The sequence below is a fragment of the Pseudophryne corroboree genome, chromosome 4 (assembly GCF_028390025.1).
Source record: "Pseudophryne corroboree isolate aPseCor3 chromosome 4, aPseCor3.hap2, whole genome shotgun sequence".
Lineage (NCBI taxonomy): Eukaryota > Metazoa > Chordata > Amphibia > Anura > Myobatrachidae > Pseudophryne > Pseudophryne corroboree.
Window position 1 is genome coordinate 788,410,072 of NC_086447.1, and position 25,242 is coordinate 788,435,313.

Here is a 25,242-nt window from a genome sequence, read left to right on the forward strand (position 1 = left end):
ATTCCCCCTGTGTTCCTCTTGTCTCTCCCCGTTATTCCCCCCTGTGTTCCTCTTGTCTCTCCCCGTTATTCCTCCTGTGTTCCTCTTGTCTCCCCCGTTATTCCCACTGTGTTCCTCTTGTCTCCCCCGTTATTCCCCCTGTGTTCCTCTTGTCTCTCCCCGTTATTCCCCCTGTGTTCCTCTTTGTCTCTCCCCGTTTTTCCCCCTGTGTTCCTCTTGTCTCTCCCCGTTATTCCCCCTGTGTCCCTCTTATCTCTTCCCGTTATTCCCCCTGTGTTCCTCTTGTCTCCCCCGTTATTCCCCCTGTGTTCCTCTTGTCTCTCCCCGTTATTCCCCCCTGTGTTCCTCTTGTCTCTCCCCGTTATTCCTCCTGTGTTCCTCTTGTCTCTCCCCGTTATTCCTCCTGTGTTCCTCTTGTCTCTCCCCGTTATTCCCCCTGTATTCCTTTTGTCTCTCCCCGTTATTCTCCCTGTGTTCCTTTTGTCTCCCCCCCGTGAAGGTTGCTGTAAATTATATAGAATATAATTTTTTACGTTTTTTATGTGGGGTTGCTGTTCTGTCACTGGTGTGTCCGTCCCTTTATATGCTTTTGGAATCACGTATGTTTACTCATGTAGTGATGAAATTGAGTGAGTCTGCAACTGTACCATGCATCCACAAATGAAGTTCTGTGTACAGCGCTGGCGCTATGCATGTAATGGTAATAATAATCTGTGCTCTGTGTATAGATATCAGTTATTAATGTATAACCCTGGTCCATATTTGTCACATCAAACCTTTTCTACCAGTACTACACTGCATTCCAGGGGCTACCTGACGCAACGTGTATAAGGGGCTGCCTGGCCCAATGTGTATAAGGGCCTACCTGGTGCAATGTGTATAAGGACCTACCTGGTGCAATGTGTATAAGGACCTACCTGGTGCAATGTGTATAAGGGCCTACCTGGTGCAATGTGTATAAGGGCCTACCTGGTGCAATGTGTATAAGGGCCTACCTGGTGCAATGTGTATTAGGGCCTACCTGGTGCAATGTGTATTAGGGCCTACCTGGTGCAATGTGTATTAGGGCCTACCTGGTGCAATGTGTATTAGGGCCTACCTGGTGCAATGTGTATTAGGGCCTACCTGGTGCAATGTGTATAAGGGGCTACCTGGCGCAATGTGTATACAGGTATCTGACTGGCACAATGTGTATGAGGACACTACTGTGTGGTGTAATGTGAATTGGTACTATTATGTGGCGACGCCACTTCCTGTAAAGCCACACCCCTATATTTTTGATACACGCCTTCAGCACGCAGTGTCCCTGTTTTCAATGGGGAAAGTGGGGTCGCCAAAGGAAACGTTCACTCTGGGCACCACAATATCTAGAACCAGCCCGGACTACAGCATATACAGACTATGAGGGAAGGGGGGCACACTGATGCATATACAGACTAGGGGGTAGGGGTGCACACTAATACACATACAGACTAGGAGGGGAGAGGGGCACACTAATACACATACAGACTAGGAGGGGAGGGGGGTACACTAATACACATACAGACTAGAAAGTGAGGGGGAGCACACTAATACACATACAGACTAGGAGGGGAGGGGAGGCACACTAATACACATACAGACTAGGAGGGGAGGGGAGGCACACTAATACACATACAGACTAGGAGTGGAGGGGAGGCACACTAATACACATACAGACTAGGAGGGGAGGGGGGTACACTAATACACATACAGACTAGGAGGGGAGGGGGGTACACTAATACACATACAGACTAGGAGGGGAGGTGAGGGGAGGCACACTAATACACATACAGACTAGGAGGGGAGGGGGGTACACTAATACACATACAGACTAGAAAGTGAGGGGGAGCACACTAATACACATACAGACTAGGAGGGGAGGGGAGGCACACTAATACACATACAGACTAGGAGGGGAGGGGAGGCACACTAATACACATACAGACTAGGAGGGGAGGGGAGGCACACTAATACACATACAGACTAGGAGGGGAGGGGAGGCACACTAATACACATACAGACTAGGAGGGGAGGGGGGTACACTAATACACATACAGACTAGGAGGGGAGGGGGCACACTGATGCATATACAGACTAGGAAGGGAGGGGGGCACACTAATGGGTAGCTATAAATACTAGGAGGGGAGGGGGCACATCTACGCATATATAGACTAGGAAGGGAGGGGGGCACACTAATAATACACATACAGACTAGGAGGGGAGGGGGGCACACTAATACACATACAGACTAGGAGGGGAGGGGGGCACACTAATAATACACATACAGACTAGGAGGGGAGGGGGGCACACTAATAATACACATACAGACTAGGAGGGGAGGGGGGCACACTAATAATACACATACAGACTAGGAGGGGAGGGGGGCACACTAATAATACACATACAGACTAGGAGGGGAGGGGGGCACACTAATAATACACATACAGACTAGGAGGGGAGGGGGGCACACTAATAATACACATACAGACTAGGAGGGGAGGGGGGCACACTAATACACATACAGACTAGGAGGGGAGGGGGGCACACTAATAATACACATACAGACTAGGAGGGGAGGGGGGCACACTAATAATACACATACAGACTAGGAGGGGAGGGGGGAACACTAATACACATACAGACTAGGAGGGGAGGGGGGCACACTAATAATACACATACAGACTAGGAGGGGAGGGGGGCACACTAATACACATACAGACTAGGAGGGGAGGGGGGCACACTAATAATACACATACAGACTAGGAGGGGAGGGGGGCACACTAATAATACACATACAGACTAGGAGGGGAGGGGGGAACACTAATACACATACAGACTAGGAGGGGAGGGGGGCACACTAATAATACACATACAGACTAGGAGGGGAGGGGGGCACACTAATACACATACAGACTAGGAGGGGAGGGGGGCACACTAATAATACACATACAGACTAGGAGGGGAGGGGGGCACACTAATAATACACATACAGACTAGGAGGGGAGGGGGGCACACTAATAATACACATACAGACTAGGAGGGGAGGGGGGCACACTAATAATACACATACAGACTAGGAGGGGAGGGGGGCACACTAATAATACACATACAGACTAGGAGGGGAGGGGGGCACACTAATACACATACAGACTAGGAGTGGAGGGGGGCACACTAATAATACACATACAGACTAGGAGGGGAGGAGGGCACACTAATACACATACAGACTAGGAGGGGAGGGGGGCACACTAATACACATACAGACTAGGAGGGGAGGGGGGCACACTAATACACATACAGACTAGGAGGGGAGGGGGGCACACTAATACACATACAGACTAGGAGGGGAGAGGGGCACACAAATACACATACAGACTAGGATGGGAGGGGAGCACACTGACGCATATACAGACTAGGAATGGAGGGGGGCACACTAATGGGTAGCTATACAGACTAGGAGGGGACGAGGCACATTAATGAATGTACTTTGAAGGACACACTACTTTTCAGTGGCCATGCTCCCTTTTTAGGCGAGCGCAACAGTAATCCCATTTTATTTGCCATACCCCCACTTCAAAATTCCCACTTCCACGACCACTGTATGTATGTGTGTATGTATGGGTTTGTTGTTCTGCTCCTCTATTAAATGGTTGAAGGTAGGCACTAGCTATGACCTCCATGGAGATAGCCACACCCATGGCAAAAGCCACACAACCTATTTATACCACCCGCACCGCAGTGCTTGTCTTACCTCCTGCCAAGGCACCCAATAGGCCCTTCATACACTTCAGCTCCAGGCCCATGTGAACCTTAATCTGGCACTGGATGCAGTTAATATACCTGTTGTCAGGATCCCGCTGACAGCGGCCTCACAACCGGTATTCCGGCTGGCGCAATGCCGCTGTCGGCATCCGACATCCTGTCCACCGGTCTCCCATATGTTTTCCATCTCATAAGTGCAAGGAATAAAAAAAAAATATTTCACAATACACTGCTTGTAGCAAACCTATATCCATATAAAGGTTTTTGAATATGTTTCATCTATAATATGTAAACAGAATTATTATTATTATTATTATTACTACTACTACTATTATTATTATTATTATTATTATTTTCATTGTTATTCACTATTATTCATTATTTAATAAACAGTATTGTATATTATCAATGTCAGTGACATGACTTTCTTATCATTTACAATTAAGATTCTGAGAATGAGATTTGTCTGGGGGGTGGAAACTATCCTCCCAGAATGTTGTTTATAATGTAAAAACTACGGAAAAGCGATACTGTGTATGTACTGTACAGAACTGTATGTTAGAGCAATTAATGAAACAGACACCTGAGACTGATGTGTGTGAATGTCAATGACAGTCTATGAATTATGAAGTGTGAATTTGCTGAGCTTAGCAGCGACTGAAAGGCAGATAGCTCTAGATTCCTTCTCCACACACAGGTTTCTTCGAGTTGCTGGTGGACCCACTATGAAAAGGCAGTGTGGAACATAAACATAAAGTTTTTACTTGAGAGAACACAGGCTTATATGAGAAAGCATCTACAGTGCTTGTGTCCTCATATACAGTAGCAAGCCTCAATAGCCATAAGGTGGAAGACTCCTGGCATTACTGAGTCGCACTGAGCATTGTAGCTTAACAATTTTTTCTTTAGATTTTGCATTGCAGAGGCAGCAAAACACCTCAAAATATGTAAATACAGAGAGCAGCCACGTCCGATCAGCAGGGGGCGGGGAAGGGTAGTGACGAAGAGATGGGGCGGAATAGGGGCATGGCGGAGGCGGCGTGGGGGCGTTGCTGAGGTATTGCATCATTTAAGCCACGCCCCCACTGCATAATGCCGCTATTACCAGCATTATACTGCAGGGGGCGTGGCTATGATGACGCGATTCAGCAAGAATCGTGTCATCGACTGCCTGGACCGCCCACTTTACTCACTAAGTGGGTGGCCGAGCAGGGGGGGAGCACAAGAATCAGGTGACTTGCCTGCTTTTCCGGGGGGCCGGGAGGGTCACACGATTTTCAGGAGCCTCCCGGCCATTCCGGGAGAGTAGGCAAGTATGCTGCCTTTAATCACTTAGGAATTCGTTTTTTAAACACAAAGTCCCAGATGAAGTACAACGGAACCTGGCCTGAAAAAAAGCGAAGCATTTTGTATACAGATTTAGACTTCGCACATTAAATGGATCAGTGAGGTCTAGCTAAATAGTTTTGTCACTTCCAGATGTTTTATTAGTGCGAATAAGAGGCACATTTTGGGCGAACACAGTAAGGGGCTATTTGGCGCAAATGCGGCCACGGTGTATGAGTGTTTAATGAGCTCACTTAGCTTTAATAAAATCAAGTATTTGCAACAGATGTACAGATGGAACCTCGCTCATCTGTACCGTCTATGGCGTTTGTCCCGATCACAGAGTCGCAGTGTGACTGTTCTCAAGGCGGCGCGTTTTGATGCAGGGTGGTGCATAGAGCTTAGCGTGATGTATGTCGATACCAGTAAGTGTAAAACAAGCGATCATCCACCAGATGACGCTTTTGAAAATTACCATTGCGCATACATGGTAAGCCATGGTTGTCATGGCTTCTTTCAGTGCATTCAGGGCCTAATTCATGTCTGCACACAATGCCGATGTTCATGCAATTGAGCGATTATTGGCAAACTGTGGATGTGGCGTGATCGCATTGCGCACACGCTTATGTACCTCTCTGATACCACTTGCAGTAATATTTGAATGCAGAGTGGTTGCTAAGAAGGCACCATATGGAGAAGGTAACGTTTCATCATTTTCGGGGAAGGAACAGTATCTGCCTTCAGTTGCAAACATGTATGCAGCGAAATATGGAACCAGCGTCACTACTGCCGTGTCCAGTCTGTGTGACCATACTGTAGGCTTTCTCAAGGAGTCAATGTTCCTTGTTATTGTGTTGTTGCTGCGTATGAGTACACAGTTGCTGAGGTGGGCATCTATATTCCTTTCTGGGTGGCAGCTTCACTTAGCGATGATTAGCAATTTCGTAGCCTAAAAATGTGCAGCTGAGTGGGCAAATGCATGACATGAAGTAGGCCCTCTATGAACTTCTGTGGTCATCATTTATCCCAACAAAATCTCTCAGCAGTCGCCACTTTTTGGTTTAAGATCAATGGGTGGCATAGGTTTCCACTTGCACAAGCATGGAGTCTAAATTGGATTCTGCGGAGGATAGGAAGCATGCAAAGTTGGTTTTGGAGAAGGTAAATGTCATGGCAAGAGAGAAAATAAAACAAGCATCAGCTCTAGGGATGGATGGAAGCAGATAGAGGCTAGTGTGAGGGCAGAAGGAAGGAGGAGATTACAATAGCCAGGAGTAGAGATGAGCGGGTTCGATTCCCTGAGAACCGAATCCCCCCCTGAACTTCACTATCCGAGCCCGGATCCGAGTCAAGCTCGGGATTTCCCACCTTACTCAGAAACCAGAACGAGGCAAAACAACATCATCCCGCTGTCAGATTCTTGCAGGGTTTGGATTCCATATAAGGAGCCGCGCGTCGCCACCATTTTCACTCCGGCATTGGAGTGTAGAGAGAGGACATGTCTCCATCAGTGTCCTGCATCATTTCATTGGTAGTGTCTTGTGCTCCATCTGTCCAGTCACAGTGGTTGTATACTCTGCTGCCATATGTCCAAAGCTGCTGTATAAATCCAGTCCAGTGATACTTCCATATATGTCCAGTGATACTGCCGTATATGTCCAGCGGTACTGCCATATAAATCCAGTGATACTGCCGTATTATTCCAGTGGTACTGGCTTATAATTCCAGCAGTATTGGCGTATAAATCCAGTCCAGTGGTACTGCCGTATAAGTCTAGTGGTACTTCCGTATAATTACAGTGATACTGTCGTATAATTCCAGTGGTACTGGTGTATAATTCCAGCGGTACTGGTGCATAAATCCAATCCAGTGATACTGCTGAAAATGTCCAGTGGTACTGCAATATAATTCCAGTGGTACTGGCATATAATTCCAGCGGTACTGGCATATAAATCCAGTCCAGTGATACTGCCATATATGTGTAGTGGTACTGCCATATAAATCCAGTGGTATTGGCGTATAATTCCAGCGGTACTGGCGCATAAATACAGTCCAGTGATACTGCTGTATATGTCCAGTGGTACTGCCGAATAAATCCAGTGGCACTGCCGTATAATTCCAGTGATACTGCCATATAATTCCAATGATCATGCCTAATAATTCCAGGGGTACTGGCGTATAAATCCAGTGATACTGTCGTATAATTCCAGTGTTACAGGCACATAATTACCGCGTTACTGCCGTATAAATCCAATCCAGTGATACTGCCATATATGTCCAGTGGTACTGCCGTATAATTCCAGTGGTACTGCCATATAATTCTACTGATACTGTCGTATTATTCCAGTGGTACTGGCGTATAATTCCAGCAGTACTGGCGTATAAATCCAGTCCAGTGGTACAGCCGTATAAATCCAGTGGTACTTCCGTATAATTCCAGTGATACTGCCGTATAATTCCAGTGATACTGCCATATAATTCCAGTGGTACTGGCGTATAATTCCAGCGGAACTGGCGTATAAATCCAGTACAGTGATACTGCTTAAAATGTCCAGTGGTACTGTCGTACAATTCCAGTGGTACTGCCGTATATTTCCTGTGATACTGCCATATAATTCCAGTGATACTGGCATATAATTCCAGCAGTACTGGCGTATAAATCCAGTCCAGTGATATTGCCATATATGTCCAGTGGTACTGCCATATAAATCCAGCGGTACTGCCATATAAATCCAGTGGTACTGGTGCATAGTTCCAGCGGTACTGGCATATAAATCCAGTCTAGTGATACTGCTGTATATGTCCAGTGGTACTGCCGTATAAGTCCAGTGGTACTGCCGTATAAACCCAGTGATACTGCAATATAATTCCTGTGATCCTGGCGTATAATTCCAGTGGTTCTGTTGTATAAATCTAGTGATACTGTCGTATAACTCCAGTGACACTGTCGTATAATTCCAGTATTACTGGGGCATAATTCCCGCCGTACTGCCGTATAAATCCAGTCCAGTGGTACTGCCGTATATGTCCAGCCCAGTGATACTGCCATATAATTCCAGTGGTACCGGCATATAAATACAGCGGTATTGGCGTATAAATCCAGTCCAGTGATACTGCCATATATGTCCTGCAGTACTGCATTATAAATCCAGTAATACTGCCGTATTATTCCAGTGGTACTGTCGTATAATTCCAGCAGTACTGGCGTATAAATACAGTCCAGTGATTTTGCTGTATATGTCCAGTGGTACTACCGTATAATTCCAGTAGTACTGCCGTATAAATCCAGTGATACTGCCGTATAATTCCAGTGGTACTGGAATATAATTCCAGCGGTACTGGCGTATAAATCCAGTCCAGTTATACTGCCATATATGTCCAGTGGTACTGCCGTATAATTCCAGTGATACTGCCGTATAATTTCAGTGGCACTGTCATATAATTCCAGTGATACTGGTGTATAAATCCAGTCCAGTGGTACTGCCGTATAATTCCAGTGGTACTGCCCTATATTTCCTGTGATACTTCCATATAATTCCAGTGATACTGGCATATAATTCCAGCAATACTGGCGTATAAATCCAGTCCAGTGATACTGCCATATATTTCTAGTGGTACTGCCATATAAATCCAGTGGTACTGCCATATAATTCCAGTGGTATTGGCGTATAATTCCAGCGGTACTGGCGTATAAATACAGTCCAGTGATACTGCTGTACATGTCCAGTGGTACTGCCATATAAATCCAGTGGTACTGCTTTATAATTCCAGTGATACTGCCATATAATTCCAGTGATCATGCCTTATAATTCCAGTGGTACCGGCGTATAACTCCAGTGATACTGTCGTATAATTCCAGTGTTACTGGCGCATAATTACCGTGGTACTGCCGTATAAATCCAGTCCAGTGATACTGCCATATATGTCCAGTGGTACTGCTGTATAATTCCAGTGGTACTGCCATATAATTCTAGTGATACTGCCGTATTATTCCAGTGGTACTGGCATATAATTCCAGCAGTACTGGTATATAAAATCCAGTCCAGTGGTACTGCCGTATAATTCCAGTGATACTGCCATATAATTCCAGTGATACTGCCATATAATTACAGTGGTACTGGAGTATAATTCCAGTGGTACTGGCATATAAATCCAGTTCAGGGATACTGCTGAATATGTCCAGTGGTACTGCCGTATAATTCCAGTGGATCTGCCATAAATTTCCTGTGATACTGCCATATAATTCCAGTGATACTGGCATATAATATCAGCAGTACTGGCATATAAATCCAGTCCAGTGATACTTTCATATATGTCCAGTGGTACTGCCATATAAATCCAGTGGTACTGCCATAGAATTCCAGTGGTACTGGCGTATAGTTCCAGCGGTACTGGCGTATAAATCTAGTCCAGTGATACTGCTGTATATGTCCAGTGGTACTGCCGTATAAGTCCAGTGGTACTACTGTATAAATCCAGTGATACCGCCGTATAATTCCAGTGATCCTGCCGTATAATTCCAGTGGTACTGTCGTATAACTCCAGTGATGCTGTCGTATAATTCCAGTGTTACTGGCGCATAATTCCCGCCGTTCTGCCGTATAAATCCAGTCCAGTGGTACTGCCTTCTATGTCCAGTGGTACTGCCGTATAATTCCAGTGGTACTGCCATTTAATTCCAGTGATACTGCCATATAATTCCAGTGGTACTGGCGTATAAATCCAGCGGTACTGGCGTATAAATCCAGTCCAGTGATACTGCCATATATGTCCTGCAGTACTGCCGTATAAATCCAGTGATACTGCCGTATTATTCCAGTGGTACTGGCGTATAATTCCAGCAGTACTGGCGTATAAATACAGTCCAGTGATTTTGCTGTATATGTCCAGTGGTACTGCCGTATAATTCCAGTGGTACAGTCGTATAAATCCAGTGATACTGCCATATAATTCCAGTGGTACTGGCATATAATTCCAGCGGTACTGTCGTATAAATCCAGTTCAGTGATACTGCCATATATGTCCAGTGGTACTGCCGTATAATTCCAGTGGTACTGCCGTATAATTCCAGTGGTACTGCCATATAATTCCAGTGATACTGTTGTATAAATCCAGTCCAGTGATACTGCCGTATATGTCCAGTGGTACTGCCATATAATTTCATTGATACTGCCGTATAATTCCAGTGATATGGCCGTATAATTCCAGTGGTACTGCCGTATAATTCCAGCGGTACTGTCATATAAATCCAATCCAGTGATACTGCTGAATATGTCTATTGGTACTGCTGTATAATTCCAGTGGTACTGCCGTATAATTCCAGTGATACTGCCATATAATTTCAGTGATACTGACATATAATTCCAGCGGTACTGGTTTATAAATCCAGTCCAGTGATACTGCTGTATATATCCAGTGGTACTGCCATATAAATCCAGTGGTATTGCCGTATAAATCCAGTGATACTGCCATATAATTCCAGTGATCCTGCCGTGTAATTCCAGTTTTACTGACGTATAACTCCAGTGATACTGTCGTTTAATTCCAGTGTTACTGGAGCATAATTCCTGCCGTACTGCCGTATAAATCCAGTCCAGTGGTACTGCCGTATAATTCCAGTGGTACTGCCATTTAATTCCAGTGATACTGCCATATAATTCCAGTGGTACTGGCGTATAAATCCAGTGGTACTGGCATATAAATCCAGTCCAGTGATACTGCCATATATGTCCTGCAGTACTGCCATATAAACACAGTGATACTGCCGTATTATTCCAGTGGTACTGTCGTATAATTCCAGCAGTACTGGCGTATAAATACAGTCCAGTGATTTTGCTGTATATGTCCAGTGGTACTGCCGTATAATTCCAGTGGTACTGCCGTATAAATCCAGTGATACTGCCGTATAATTCCAGTGGTACTGGCATATAATTCCAGCGGTACTGGCGTATAAATCCAGTCCAGTGATACTGCCATATATGTCCAGTGGTACTGCTGTATAATTCCAGTGGTACTGCCGTATAATTCCAGTGTTACTGGCATATAATTCCAGTGATACTGGTGTATATATCCAGTCCAGTGATACTGCCGTATATGTCCAGTGGTACTGCCATATAAATCCAGTGATACTGCCGTATAATTCCAGTGATATGGCTGTATAATTCCAGTGGTACTGCCGTATAATTCAAGCGGTACTGGCATATAAATCCAGTCCAGTGATACTACTGAATATGTCTAGTGGTACTGCCGTATAATTCCAGTGATATGGCTGTATAATTCCAGTGGTACTGCCGTATAATACAAGCGGTACTGGCATATAAATCCAGTCCAGTGATACTACTGAATATGTCTAGTGGTACTGCCGTATAATTCCAGTGGTACTGCCGTATAATTCCAGTGATACTGCCATATAATTCCAGTGATACTGACATATAATTCCAGCGGTACTGGCGAATAAATCCAGTACAGTGATACTGCCATATATGTCCAGTGGTATTGCCATATAAATCCAGTGGTACTGCCATATAATTCCAGTGGTACTCGCGTATAGTTCCAGCAGTACTGGTGTATAAATCTAGTCCAGTGATACTGCCATATATGTCCTGCAGTACTGCCGTATAAATCCAGTGATACTGACGTATTATTCCAGTGGTACTGGCGTATAATTCCAGCAGTTCTGGCGTATAAATACAGTCTAGTGATTTTGCTGTATATGTCCAGTGGTACTGCCGTATAATTCTAGTGGTACTGCCGTATAAATCCAGTGATACTGCCATATAAATCCTGTGGTACTGGCATATGATTCCAGCGGTAGTGGCGTATAAATCCAGTCCAGTGATACTGCCATATATGTCCACTGGTACTGCCGTATAATTCCAGTGGTACTGCCATATATTTCCAGTGGTGCTGGCATATAATTCCAGTAATATTGGTGTATAAATCCAGTCCAGTGATACTGCCGTATATGTCCAGTGGTACTGCCGTATAATTCCAGTGATTCTGCCGTATAATTCCAGTGATATGGCCATATAATTCCAGTGGTACTGCCGTATAATTCCAGCGGTACTGGCATATAAATCTAGTCCAGTGATACTGCTGAATATGTCTAGTGGTACTGATGTATAATTCCAGTGGTACTGCCGTATAATTCCAGTGATACTGCCATATAATTCCAGTGATACTGACATATAATTCCAGCAGTACTGGCGTATAAATCCAGTCCAGTGATACTGCCATATGTGTCCAGTGGTACTACCATATAAATCCAGTGGTACTGCCATATAATTCCAGTGGCACTGGTGTATAATTCCAGTGGTACTGCCGTATAAATCCAGTGATACTGCCGTATAATTCCAGAGGTACTGGCATATTATTCCAGCACTACTGGCGAATAAATCTAGTCCAGTGATACTGCCATATATGTCCAGTGGTACTAACGTATAAATCCAGTGGTACTGCCATATAATTCCAGTGGTACTGTTGTATAGTTTCAACGGTACTGGCGTATAAATCCAGTCCAGTGGTACTGCCGTATAATTCCAGTGGTACTGCCGTATAAATCCAGTGATAGTGCCGTATAATTCCAGTGGTACTGGCGTATAATTCCAGCAGTACTTGCGTATAAATACAGTCCAGTGATTTTGCTGTATATGTCCAGTGGTACTGCCATATAAATCCAGTGATACTGCCGTAAAATTCCAGTGGTACTGGCATATAATTCCAGCGGTACTGGCGTATAAATCCAGTCCAGTGATACTGCCATATATGTCCAGTGGTACTGCTGTATAATTCCAGTGGTACTGCCGTATAATTCCAGTGGTACTGGCATATAATTTCAGTGATACTGGTGTATAAATCCAGTCCAGTGATACTGCCGTATATGTCCAGTGGTACTGCCGTATAAATCCAGTGATACTGCCGTATAATTCCAGTGATATGGCCGTATAATTCCAGTGGTACTGCCATATAATTCCAGCGGTACTGGCATATAAATCCAGTCCAGTGATACTACTGAATATGTCTAGTAGTACTACCGTATAATTCCAGTGGTACTGCCGTATAATTCCAGTGATACTGCCATATAATTCCAGGGATACTGACATATAATTCCAGCGGTACTGGCATATAAATCCAGTCCAGTGATACTGCCATATGTGTCCAGTGGTACTACCATATAAAACCAGTGGTACTGCCATATAATTCCAGTGGTACTGGTGTATATTTCAAACGGTACTGGCGTATAAATCCAGTCCAGTGGTACTGCCGTATAATTCCAGTGGTACTGCTGTATAAATCCAGTGATACTGCCGTATAATTTCAGTGGTACTGGCATATAATTCCAGCGGTACTTGCGTATAAATCCAGTCCAGTGATACTGCCATAAATGTCCAATGGTACTGCCGTATAAATTCTAGTGGTACTGCCATATAATTCCAGTGGTACTGGCATATAATTCCAGTAATACTGGTGTATAAATCCAGTACAGTGATACTGCCGTATATGTCCAGTGGTACTGCCATATAATTCCAGTGATACTGCCGTATAATTCCAGTGATATGGCCGTATAATTCCAGTGGTACTGCCGTATAATTCCAGCGGTACTGGCATATGAATCCAGTCCAGTGATACTGCTGAATATATCTAGTGGTACTGCCGTATAATTCCAGTGGTACTGCCGTATAATTCCAGTGATACTGCCATATAATTCCAGTGATACTGACATATAATTCCAGCGGTACTGGCGTATAAATCCAGTCCAGTGATACTGCCATATATGTCCAGTGGTATTACCGTTTAAATCCAGTGGTACTGCCGTATAATTCCAGTGGTACTGCCGTATAATTCCAGTGATACTGCCGTATAATTCAAGTGATCCTGCCGTATAATTCCAGTGTTACTGGCGTACAAGTCCAGTGATACTGCTGTATTATTCCAGTGGTACTGCCGTATAAATCCAGTCCAGTGGTGCTGCCATATAAGTTCAGTGGTGCTGTCCTGTGCTGTATATTATTTACTCCAAATAAAGGGGTTATTAATATTTAATCCAAATCATTTTCACAGGATTTGCCCTGTGTGGTGTAGAGGTACGCTCTCCTGTACCGCATATTGTTATATAACTCCAGAAAAATAATGGAGAACAAAAATCTGGAGGATAAAATAGGGAAAGATCAAGAACCACTTCCTCCTAGTGTTGAAGCTGCTGCCACTAACACAGATGATGAAATGCCATCAACGTCATCTGCCAAGGCCGATGCCCAATGTGATAGAGGGCATGTAAAATCCAAAAAAACAAAGTTCAGTAAAAAGACCCAAAAAAAGAAATTTGAATGGTCTGAGGAGAAACGTAAACTTGCCAAAATGCCATTTATGACACGGAGTGACAAGGAACGGCTAAGGCCCTGGTCTATGTTCATGACTAGTGGTTCTGCTTCACATGAGGATGGAAGCCCTCATACTCCCGCTAGAAAAATTAAAAGAGTTAAGATGACAAAAGCACAGCAAAGAACTGTGCGTTCTAAGATGGTATCACAAATCCCCAAGAAAATTCCAAGTGTGTCGGCGGTTGCGATGCCTGACCTTCCCAACACTGGATGGGAAGAGGTGGCTCCTTCCACCATTTGCACGCCCCCTGCAAGTGCTGGAAGGAGCACCCACTGTCCAGTTTCTGATATTCAAATAGAAGATGTCACTGTTGAAGTACACCAGGATGAGGATATGGGTGTTGCTGGTGCTGAGGAGGAAGTTGACTAGGAGGATTCTGATGCTGATGTGGTTTGTTTAAATCAAGCACCGGGGGAGATACCTGTTGTCAGTGGGATGATTAAGCCCATTGTGATGCCTGGGCAAAATACCAAAAAAGCCACCTCTTCGGTGTGGAATTATTTCTCCACAAATCCGGACAACAGGTGTCAAGCCGTGTGTTTCCTCAGTGTCAATCTGTAATAAGTAGGGGTAAGGACGTTATCCACCTAGGAACATCCTCCCTTATATGTCACCTGCTGCGCATTCATCAGAAGTCAGTGTCAAGTTGTGAAACTTTGGGTAAGAGCATAAGCAGTCCACTGACACCTAAATCCCTTCTTCCTCTTGTACCCAAGCTCCTGCAAGCAACACCACCAACTCCGCAAAGTCAACTTCCTCCTCAGTCAGGAACGTCAGTAGTCCTGCAGGCCATGTCACTGGCAAGACTGAGGAGATCTCTCCTAACCGGGACACTTGAGTGGTACGCCTACTACTGCTGTTGCTGCAACTGCTGTTGTTGCTGCTGGGAGTCGATCGTCATCCCAGAGGGGAAATCGGAAGACCACTTGTACTACTTCAACTAAGCAATTGACTGTCCAACAGTCCTTTGTGAGAAAGATTAAATATGAGAGCAGTCATCCTGTTGCAAAGCGGATAACTGAGGCCTTGACAGCTATGTTGGTGTTAGACGTGGGGCAGTACGGATGGTGTAATGGTTAGCATTACTGCCTCACAGCACTGAGGTCATGGGTTCAATTCCCACCATGGCCCTAACTGTGTGGAGTTTGTATATTCTCCCCGTACTTGCGTGGGATTCCTCCGGGTACTCCGGTTTCCTCCCACAATCCAAAAATATACTGGTAGGCTAATTGGCTCCCAACAAAATTAACCCTAGCATGAATGTGTGTGCGTGTACATGTGATAGGGAATATAGATTGTAAGCTCCACTGGGGCAGGGACTGATGTGAATGACCGAATATTCTCTGTACAGCGCTGCGGAATTTGTGTGCGCTATATAAATAACTGGTAATAAATAAATAGACGTGCATCTGGTATCCACCATTAGTTCAGTGAGACTTAGAGAATTGTTTGAGATAGTGTGTCCCCGGTACCAAATCCCATCTAAGTTCCACTTCACTAGGCAGGCGATACCGAGAATGTACAGAGACGTCAAAAAAAGGGTCCTCGGTGTCCTAAAAAATGCAGTTGTACCTACTGTCCACTTAACCACGGACATGTGGACAAGTGGAACAGGGCACACTAAGGACTATATGACTGTGACAGCCCACTGGGTAGATGTATTGCCTCCCGCAGCAACAACAACAGCAGCGGCATTAGTAGCAGCATCTCGCAAATGCCAACTCGTTCCTAGGCAGGCTACGCTATGTATCACCGCTTTTGGTAAAAGGCACACCGCTGACAACCTCTTAGGAAACTGAGGGACATCATCGCACAATGGCTTACACCAATTAGACTCTCCTGGGAATTTGTGATATCGGACAACGCCACCAACATTGTGCGTGCATTACATCTGGGCAAATTCCAGCATGTCCCATGTTTTGCACATACAGTTAATTTGGTGGTGCAGAATTTTTTGAAAAATGACAGGGGTGTACAGGAGATGCTGTCGGTGGCCCATAAAATTGCAGGCGTCTTTCGACATTCAGCCACTGCGTGCCAAAGACTGGAGCGCCAGCAAACACTCCTGAACCTGCTCTGCCATCACCTGAAGCAAGAGGTGGTAACGAGGTGGAATTCAACAATCTATATGCCTCAGAGGATGGAGGAGCAGCAAAAGGCCATTTAAGCCTATACATCCACCTACGATATATAGGCAAAGGAGGGGGAATGCACCTGACTTAAGCACAGTGGAGAATGATTTCCGTCTTGTGCAAGGTTCGCCAACCCTTCGATCTTGCCACACGTGAAGTCAGTTCAGACACTGCCAGCTTGAGTCAGGTCATTCCCCTTATAAGGCTTTTGCAGAAGCGGCTAAAGAAATTGAAGGAGGAGCTAAGATGGAGCGATTCCGTAAAGTACGTGGGACTTGTAGATGGAGCACTTCATTCACTTTGCCTGGATTCAAAGGTGGTCAATCTGTTGAAATTAGAGCACTACATTTTGGCTCTAGATTTAAAGCCTACATTGTGTCTCTCTTTTTGGCAGACACAAGTCTGCAGAGGTTCAAAGACCTGCTGGTGAGAAAACTGTCAACTCAAGCTGAACATGACCCGTCAACAGCTCCTCCTACACTTTCTCCCGCATATGGGGCTGCGAGGAAAAGGATAAGATTTCCTAGCCCACCCGCTGGCGGTGATGCAGGGCAGTCAGGAGCAAGTGCTGACATCTGATCCGGACTGAAGGACCTGCCAACGATTACTGACATGTCTACTGTCACTGCATATTATTCTGTCACCATTGAAAGAATGGAGGATGATATGAGTGACAGCATCGAAGTAGGCAAGTCAGACAGTCCATATGTATACTGGCAGGAAAAAGAGGCAATTTGGAGGCCCTTGCACAAACTGGCTTTATTTTACCTAAGATGCCCCCCTCCAGTGTGTACTCCGAAAGAATGTTTAGTTCAGCCGGTCACCTTGTCAGCGATCGGCGTAGGAGGTTACTTCCACAAAATGTGTTCCTACGGGAAAACCTTTACCTGTGATGGTGGATTCCAGTGGTGACGAATTAATACTCTGTGAGGAGGATGTACACAGTGAAATGGGTAAGGAATCGGAGGAAGAGGATGAGGTCAACATCTTGCCTCTGTAGAGCCAGTTTGTGCAAGGAGAGATTGATTGCTTCTTTTTTGGTGAGGGCCCAAACAAACTAGTCATTTCACCACAGTCGTGTGGCAGACCCTGTCGCTGAAATGATTGGCTTGTTAACGTGTGCATGTCCTGTTTATACAACATAAGGGTGGGTGGGAGTGCCCAAAGACAATTCCATCTTGCACCTCTTTTTCTTCTTTGCATCATGTGCTGTTTGTGGACTAGTTTTTTAAAGTTCCATCCTGTCTGACACTGCCGTACAACTCCAGGGGTACTGCCGTATAAGTCCAGGGGTACTGCCGTATAAGTCCAGTCCAGTGGTGCTGTCTTGTGCTACATCAGTCCAGTGTTGTTGTCTTGTGCTGCCATAAGTCCAGTGGTGGTGTTCTGTGCTGTGTATTATTTACTCCAAATAAAAGGCTTATGTACATTACTTATATTATTATCCAGATAATTTTTACAGGGTTTGCCCTGTGTGGTGTAGGCAGGGGCATCGGAATAGGGGGGGCAAGGGGGCAGCTCACTCCCCCCAAACATGAGAGAGGCATTCAGGTCCGGCGCTACCCGCTCAGAGTCTGCAAAGCAGGGAGGCGTTCTCCCTGCTTAGCTACTCTGCTGCTGCCAGCTGCCGCTGCGCTTGTCACACTGCATGACAGGCAGCGGCGCCGGCAGCACAGGGATGGGAGGAGGGGTTAGATCATACTCACTGTGACAGCAGCAGCAGGGGAGGTCCCTGCAACTCACTGCGGTTTCTCTCGTCTCCTCCCCTCCCTGGTATCAGCAATGGGGGTCAGAAGAACATGTGCCGAGCAGTGATTGGAGGAGCTCGGCAAATGCTGATTAGAAGAGCCCCTGATTGGAGGAGCTGTCACATGCTCCTCTGACCCCTGGAACATGGAGGCTGTCACAGCATGGTCCCTGTCTAAATGTGAGTATTCAACCTGCCTCCTCTGTCTCCATAGCTCCTGCCTGTCTCTCCAACCCTCTCTATGCAGCTGCTGTCTCTCTCTCTCTCTCTATCTCTGACTGCTACATGTTCTCTCTCTGGCCAGCATCTGCCTCCCCTCTCTCTGCCCATCATCTTCCCCACTGTCTGCAGCATCTGTCCCTCCTCTCTCTGGCCAGCATCTGCCACCTCTCTCTGCCCAACATCTTCCTCCCCTCCTCTCTCTCTGCCTGGCATCTGCTTCCCGCTGATGATGCTCCTGTGTACCAGCGCCTCTGCCCCTGCTCATGCCTGCACTGGATACCAGCCGCGCAGTGGCGGAACTACTCACCGGGGCCCAAAGCAACAAAGGGGCCCACCGCAGTAGTATGAGCAGTACTAATAATGAGTCAAACTGAGTCATTATAGTACTCCAAGTACGCAGCTGGCTGCGGGACATGACGAAGAGGAAAGTGTCGGGCCGGGGGCTTCTGTTTCCTTCTATCCCCTCCTCTCTCCTCTGACCTCCTCTGCTGGCGCTGACACACTGCTGCTTCTGGCTGGGGTCTGACTGTGACATCTGATCTCATGACGTCCCCAGTGCAAAAATTGAGGAGAGCATGCCCACTGCAAGGTACCCGCTTTTGCAAGTTTGACAATATACCGGAAGCCAGCCAGTGCTTACCTAAGCACAATGAGATATTAACTTATCTACTGTATGTGGGGCTGAACTGTCAAGCTGACACAGAGACCAGCCAGGGTACAGTATATATTATTCAACTGCCTGCACACTGTCAGAACACCTAAAGCTGCATCTCCATGCACAGAATCCGACACCTGGGAGTTATGTGTCCTAACCGTCCCCCTCTACCTCCCCTAACCCTCCCTACCTGCAGGCTCACCCTAACCCTCCTATCCCCGCAGCGTAACCCTAACTCTGCCTCACCACAGTCGAACCCTAACCCCCTGCGCCCCTCTTTAGTGCCTAACCCTCCCCCTTAGTGCTTAACATACCCTCCCCGCAGCCTAACACTAACCCTCCCCACCCCGCAGCCTAACCCTCCCCGGGGGTGCTAAACCCTAATCCCCCCTTTCCCACAGCCTAAACCTAACCCCCCCCCTCCCCGCAGCCTATCCCTAACCCCCCCTTCCCACACCCTAAACCTAACCCTCCCCCCCCCCCCCCCCAAGTCCACCCTCCACTGCTTACCTCTCCGGTTGCCCAGCACACAGACGTCCAGGATCCGGCGCCGGGATTGTGATCCTATTCTGGATACCAATGCCAGCATTCCGAGCAGGTATTTCGACTGCCGGGATTCAAACCAGATCCCATGCTTACCATATTGCTGGTAATGCTAATAATCATAATGATGCCCCGACACATACAGTATGCCTTTCATGTCACCCACTGTCACATTGTGCTGGGAAGCTAGGGGCGCCAAACTCCGATTATATCTTGCCACCCCAACCTAAAAACATTCTGACACCCCTGGGTGTAGGGGTACGCTCGCCTGTGCTGCATATTATTATAATAGCTCCAAATAAAAGGGTTATTATTATCCAAATGACTTTTACAGGCTTTGCCGTGTGTGTGTGTGGTTTAGGGGTATGCTCTTCTGTGCCACCAATATTGTGCGTGTATCTGGGAAAATTCCAGCACGTCCCATGTTGTTTGTGCCGCATACTTGTGTCGCTTACCTTAGTCATACAGCTACCTCATTGCATCTCTTTTTCTTCTTTGCATGATGGGCTGTTTGGGGCCTAGTTTTATTAAGTGCCATCCTGTCTGCAACTACAGTGCCACTCCAAGATAGGCCAGGTGTTTGTGCCGCACACTTGTGTCGCTTAGCTTAGTCATACAGCTACCTCATTGCACCTCTTTTTCTTCTTTGCATGATGTGCTGTTTGGGGCCTAGTTTTTTTAAGTGCCATCCTGTCTGCCATTGTAGTGCCACTCCTAGATGGGCCAGGTGTTTGTGCCGCACACTTGTGTCGCTTAGCTTAGCCATCCAGCGACCTGGGTGCACCTCTTTTTCTTCTCTGCATCATGTGCTGTTTGGGGCCTATTTTTTAAATCTGCCATCCTGTCTGCCACTGCACTGCCACTCCTAGATGGGCCAGGTGTTTGTGCCGCACACTTGTGTCACTTAGCTTAGTCATCCAGCCACATCGGTGCAACCTTTTGGCCTAAAAACAATATTGTGAGGTGTTCAGAATAGACTGGAAATGAGTTGAAATTAATGTTATTGAAGTCAATAATACCGTATGCTCAAACTTACCACCAAATTATGTGATTTTAGTAGAGATGTGCACCGGAAATTTTTCTGGTTTTGTATTTCGGTTTTGGATTCGGTTCTGCGGCCGTGTTTTGGATTCGGACGCGTTTTGGCAAAACCTACCTTAAATTTTTTTGTCGGATTCAGGTGTGTTTTGGATTCGGGTGTTTTTTTTTCAAAAAATCCTCAAAAACAGCTAAATCATAGAATTTGGGGGTAAGTTTGATCCTATAGTATTATTAACCTGAATAAGCATAATTTCCACTCATTTCCAGTCTATTCTGAACACCTCACACCTCACAATACTATTTTTAGTCCTAAAATTTGCACCGAGGTCGCTGGATGACTAAGCTAAGTGACCCAAGAGGGCGGCACAAACACCTGGCCCATCTAGGAGTGGCACTGCAGTGTCAGACAGGATGGCACTTAAAAAAATTGGCCCCAAATAGCACATGATGCAAAGAAAAGAGAAAAAGAGGTGCACTGTGGTCACTGGACGGCTAAGCTAAGCGACACAAACCTCAATATCACAGGAATTATTCGTTCTAATCAATGGTATTATTAGTACAAATCACTGGAAGAAAATGACAAAATCACAGGAATTATTCGTTCTAATCAATGGTATTATTGGTCCAAATCACTGGAAGAAAATGACAAAATCACAGGAATTATTCGTTCTAATCAATGGTATTATTGGTCCAAATCACTGGAAGAAAATAACAAAATCACAGGAATTATTCGTCCTAATCAATGGTATTATTGGTCCAAATCACTGGAAGAAAATGACTAAATCACAGGAATTATTAATTCTAATCAATGGTATTATTGGTCCAAATCACTGGAAGAAAATGACAAAATCACAGGAATTATTCGTTCTAATCAATGGTATTATTGGTCCAAATCACTGGAAGAAAATGACAAAATCACTGGAATCATTTGGCAAGATCACTGTAATTAATAATTAATTATAAATCACTGATATTAATTGGTAAAATCTCGCTATCGCCAGCCTAGTGAAGTGGAATCTAGATGGGATTTTGTACCGGGGACACAATAACTTCATCAATTGTTTAAATCCCAATGCACTAATGGCGGAAAACGGACGCACGTCTAACAGTGCAATGATTATATTGATCAATCACTGATTATACTGAGCACTGATTTTACTGAGCACTGATGATACTACGGAGAACTGACACTGAGCAGCGAGAACAGCACTGGACTATTGTACTGTAGTATACTGGTCACCACAATGCTGCACTGTACTACTATATACTGCTCACAACAATGCAGCACAGATATGGATACTTGCAGTGACACGGAGCTGCAAGATACAGCAATGGCCTACTGTACTGTACAACTATATACTGTTGGTCACCAAAATGCTGCACTGTACTACTATATATACTGCTCACAACAATGCAGCACAGATATGTATACTTGAAGTGACACGGAGCTGCAAGATACAGCAATGGCCTACTGTACTGTACAACTATATACTGTTGGTCACCAAAATGCTGTACTGTACTACTATATATACTGCTCACAACAATGCAGCACAGATATGGATACTTGAAGTGACACGGAGCTGCAAGATACAGCAATGGCCTACTGTACTGTACAACTATATACTGTTGGTCACCAAAATGCTGCACTGTACTACTATATATAGTGCTCACAACAATGCAGCACAGATATGTATACTTGCAGTGACACGGAGCTGCAAGATACAGCAATGGCCTACTGTACTGTACAACTATATACTGTTGGTCACCAAAATGCTGCACTGTACTACTATATATACTGCTCACAACAATAAAGCACAGATATGGATGCTTGCAGTGATACGGAGCTGCAAGATACAGCAATGGCCTACTGTACTGTACAACTATATACTGTTGGTCACCAAAATGCTGCACTGTACTACTATATATACTGCTCACAACAATGCAGCACAGATATGGATACTTGAAGTGACACGGAGCTGCAAGATACAGCAATGGCCTACTGTACTGTACAACTACATACTGTTGGTCACCAAAATGCTGCACTGTACTACTATATATACTGCTCACAACAATGCAGCACAGATATGGATACTTGAAGTGACACAGAGCTACAAGATACAGCAATGGCCTACTGTACTGTACAACTATATACTGTTGGTCACCAAAATGCTGCACAGACTACTATATATATACTGCTCACAACAATGCAGCACAGATATGGATACTTGAAGTGACACGGAGCTGCAAGATACAGCAATTGCCTACTGTACAACTATATACTGTTGGTCACCAAAATGCTGCACTGTACTACTATATATACTGCTAACAACAATGCAGCACAGATATGGAAACTTGCCGTGACACGGAGCTGCAAGATACAGCAATGGCCTATGTACTGTACTATACTGCTGGTCACCAAAATGCTGCACTGTACTACTATATAGTTTACTGGTCACACAATAATGCAGCAGATATTGAGCACTGATCAGGATACTGTCTAGAACTGAGTCTGACGTGGAGCTGCAAGATACAGCAATGGCCTACTGTACTGTACTACTATTATATACTGGTGGTCCCCACAATGCAGCACACTGAGCACAGATATTTTCAGCACACTGAGTACAGATATGGAGCTTTTCAGGGAGAGAACGTAGCCACGTCCTCTCCGTTCAATCTCTAATGCACGAGTGAAAATGGCGGCGACACGCGGCTCTTTATATGGAATACGAATCTCGCGAGAATCCGACAGCGGGATGATGACGTTCGGCCTCGTTCGGGTTAACCGAGCAAGACGGGAAGATCCGAGGCTGCTTCGGACCCGTATAAAACACGTGAAGTTCGTGGGGGTTTGGATCTAGACGAACCGAACCCGCTCATCTCTAGATTTTAGCAGTTTTTATGTTTGTTTGTTTGTTTTTTAAATCATCCAGATCCAAAACCAAAACACAAAAGGGTGGTTTTGGCAAAACCAATCCAGAGCCAAAACACGAGCATGGAACCAGAACCAAAACCAAAACACAAAACACGAAAAGTGCCCACCACACATCTCTAGTCAGGAGAGGAGATAATAATGAGTGTGAACGAGAATTTGAATGGCACAGTTGTCAATGGCAATCTAGTGAGATGCATTGATTATCTCTAACCACAGAGGAGCTGAGGGTGGAGCAATACAGTGAGTTGTACAGTACATGTAGATATAAAATACACTGTCAAGTCTTACTTGGCCTACTATGAATTGCAGACACTACTACGTGGCATAATATGGTTATAGGTAATGTAGGCGATGGAGTCGAGTGGACTTATTTGGATATGATGATATGGAAAAAGATTGGGTTGGACATGATATGGGAGAGATTTGGGAGAAATCATGATGTTTGTTGATACTCCCCTCAGTGCAGAGTATACCTTTCTAAATTGCACTGAGTACACACCCACCCTAATGACGTCTGCTGTGTATGCCAATGATGGAGATATTACAGAGGTGGAAATACAGTAAGAAAAAGTAACAATATTTGCAGGTGGAGCAAGACGAAGGGTCTGATAAAGACCAGTTGGTGAGGTATCATGTGAACCAAGATAGGAGAGAATTGTGGAGGTCAATGGAGAGGAAGGTGCAAAGAAGGATACCATGTTTCTTAAGGAAAGGAGAGACAAAGGTAAGTGTGAAGAAGGAGGACACAGAGCTGGTAGAGAGGGACAGGTTGAATAGATGGTCAAGATGGGAGCAAAGACCAAGAGAGAGGCAGCAGAGGAGGTAGGAGTGAATGGGTTCAAGAGGGCAAGTGAAAGGGGGAAATCAAAGGCAAAGGAGGGAGGGGGTATAGGAGAAGTGTGTGGGGAAAAGATGGCATTGCTGTTGGCAATAAAGTAGTTGGCAAAGTCAATGTAGTAGTTGCAAATAATACTGGACATGCAAACATCATGTGCATGCAAAAAGTACTAGTGTACAGTGTTCCAAAATACTATTAATAATGGAGTTTGTTTTTTTTCAAGGATTGACCTAATCAGATTAACTTTCTATGATAGCATGTAATATGGCTCACATAAGAGACCCACAGTCATTGCTATGTAAAAATGTAAACACACTTTCCATATCTTATATATACTTTCACATTAGATATAATATTGACATTGGCACTTGCAGCTAATGCGTGCAATTCTCTATCAGGCCCATAGTGTTTATTATTGCACCAAAGTAATGTAATGATGAATGTGACTCAAAATATATAAATACCTATACAGGAGCCAAAGTAATTTTGCACCTTGCTTCATTATGTGTCTCTCTTTGCGTAACCTAAAATATTATATAAATAGAGAAGCTGCATGTTTTATGGAGTTATGTCAAACAAACCTTTAGCCAAATAAAGTTGCACAAGTAATTTAATTAAACAACAGAGCTAAGAATGTAAGCA

The 25,242-nt window shown here is 45.0% G+C and overlaps 1 long non-coding RNA gene across 2 annotated transcripts in view; it reads left to right on the plus strand.

The window, feature by feature from the left end:
- The window catches only part of LOC134910379 (uncharacterized), a 252,440-nt gene that overhangs the window by 84,791 nt on the left and 142,407 nt on the right, over positions 1–25,242 (plus strand). Inside the window, exon 2 of one of the 2 annotated variants that reach the window (XR_010176180.1) lies at positions 24,349–24,486. The exons of the other annotated variant lie outside the window; for it this stretch is intronic. This is a non-coding gene — a long non-coding RNA (uncharacterized LOC134910379). The remainder of the gene's footprint in view (positions 1–24,348; positions 24,487–25,242) is intronic. 2 annotated transcript variants of the gene reach the window in all.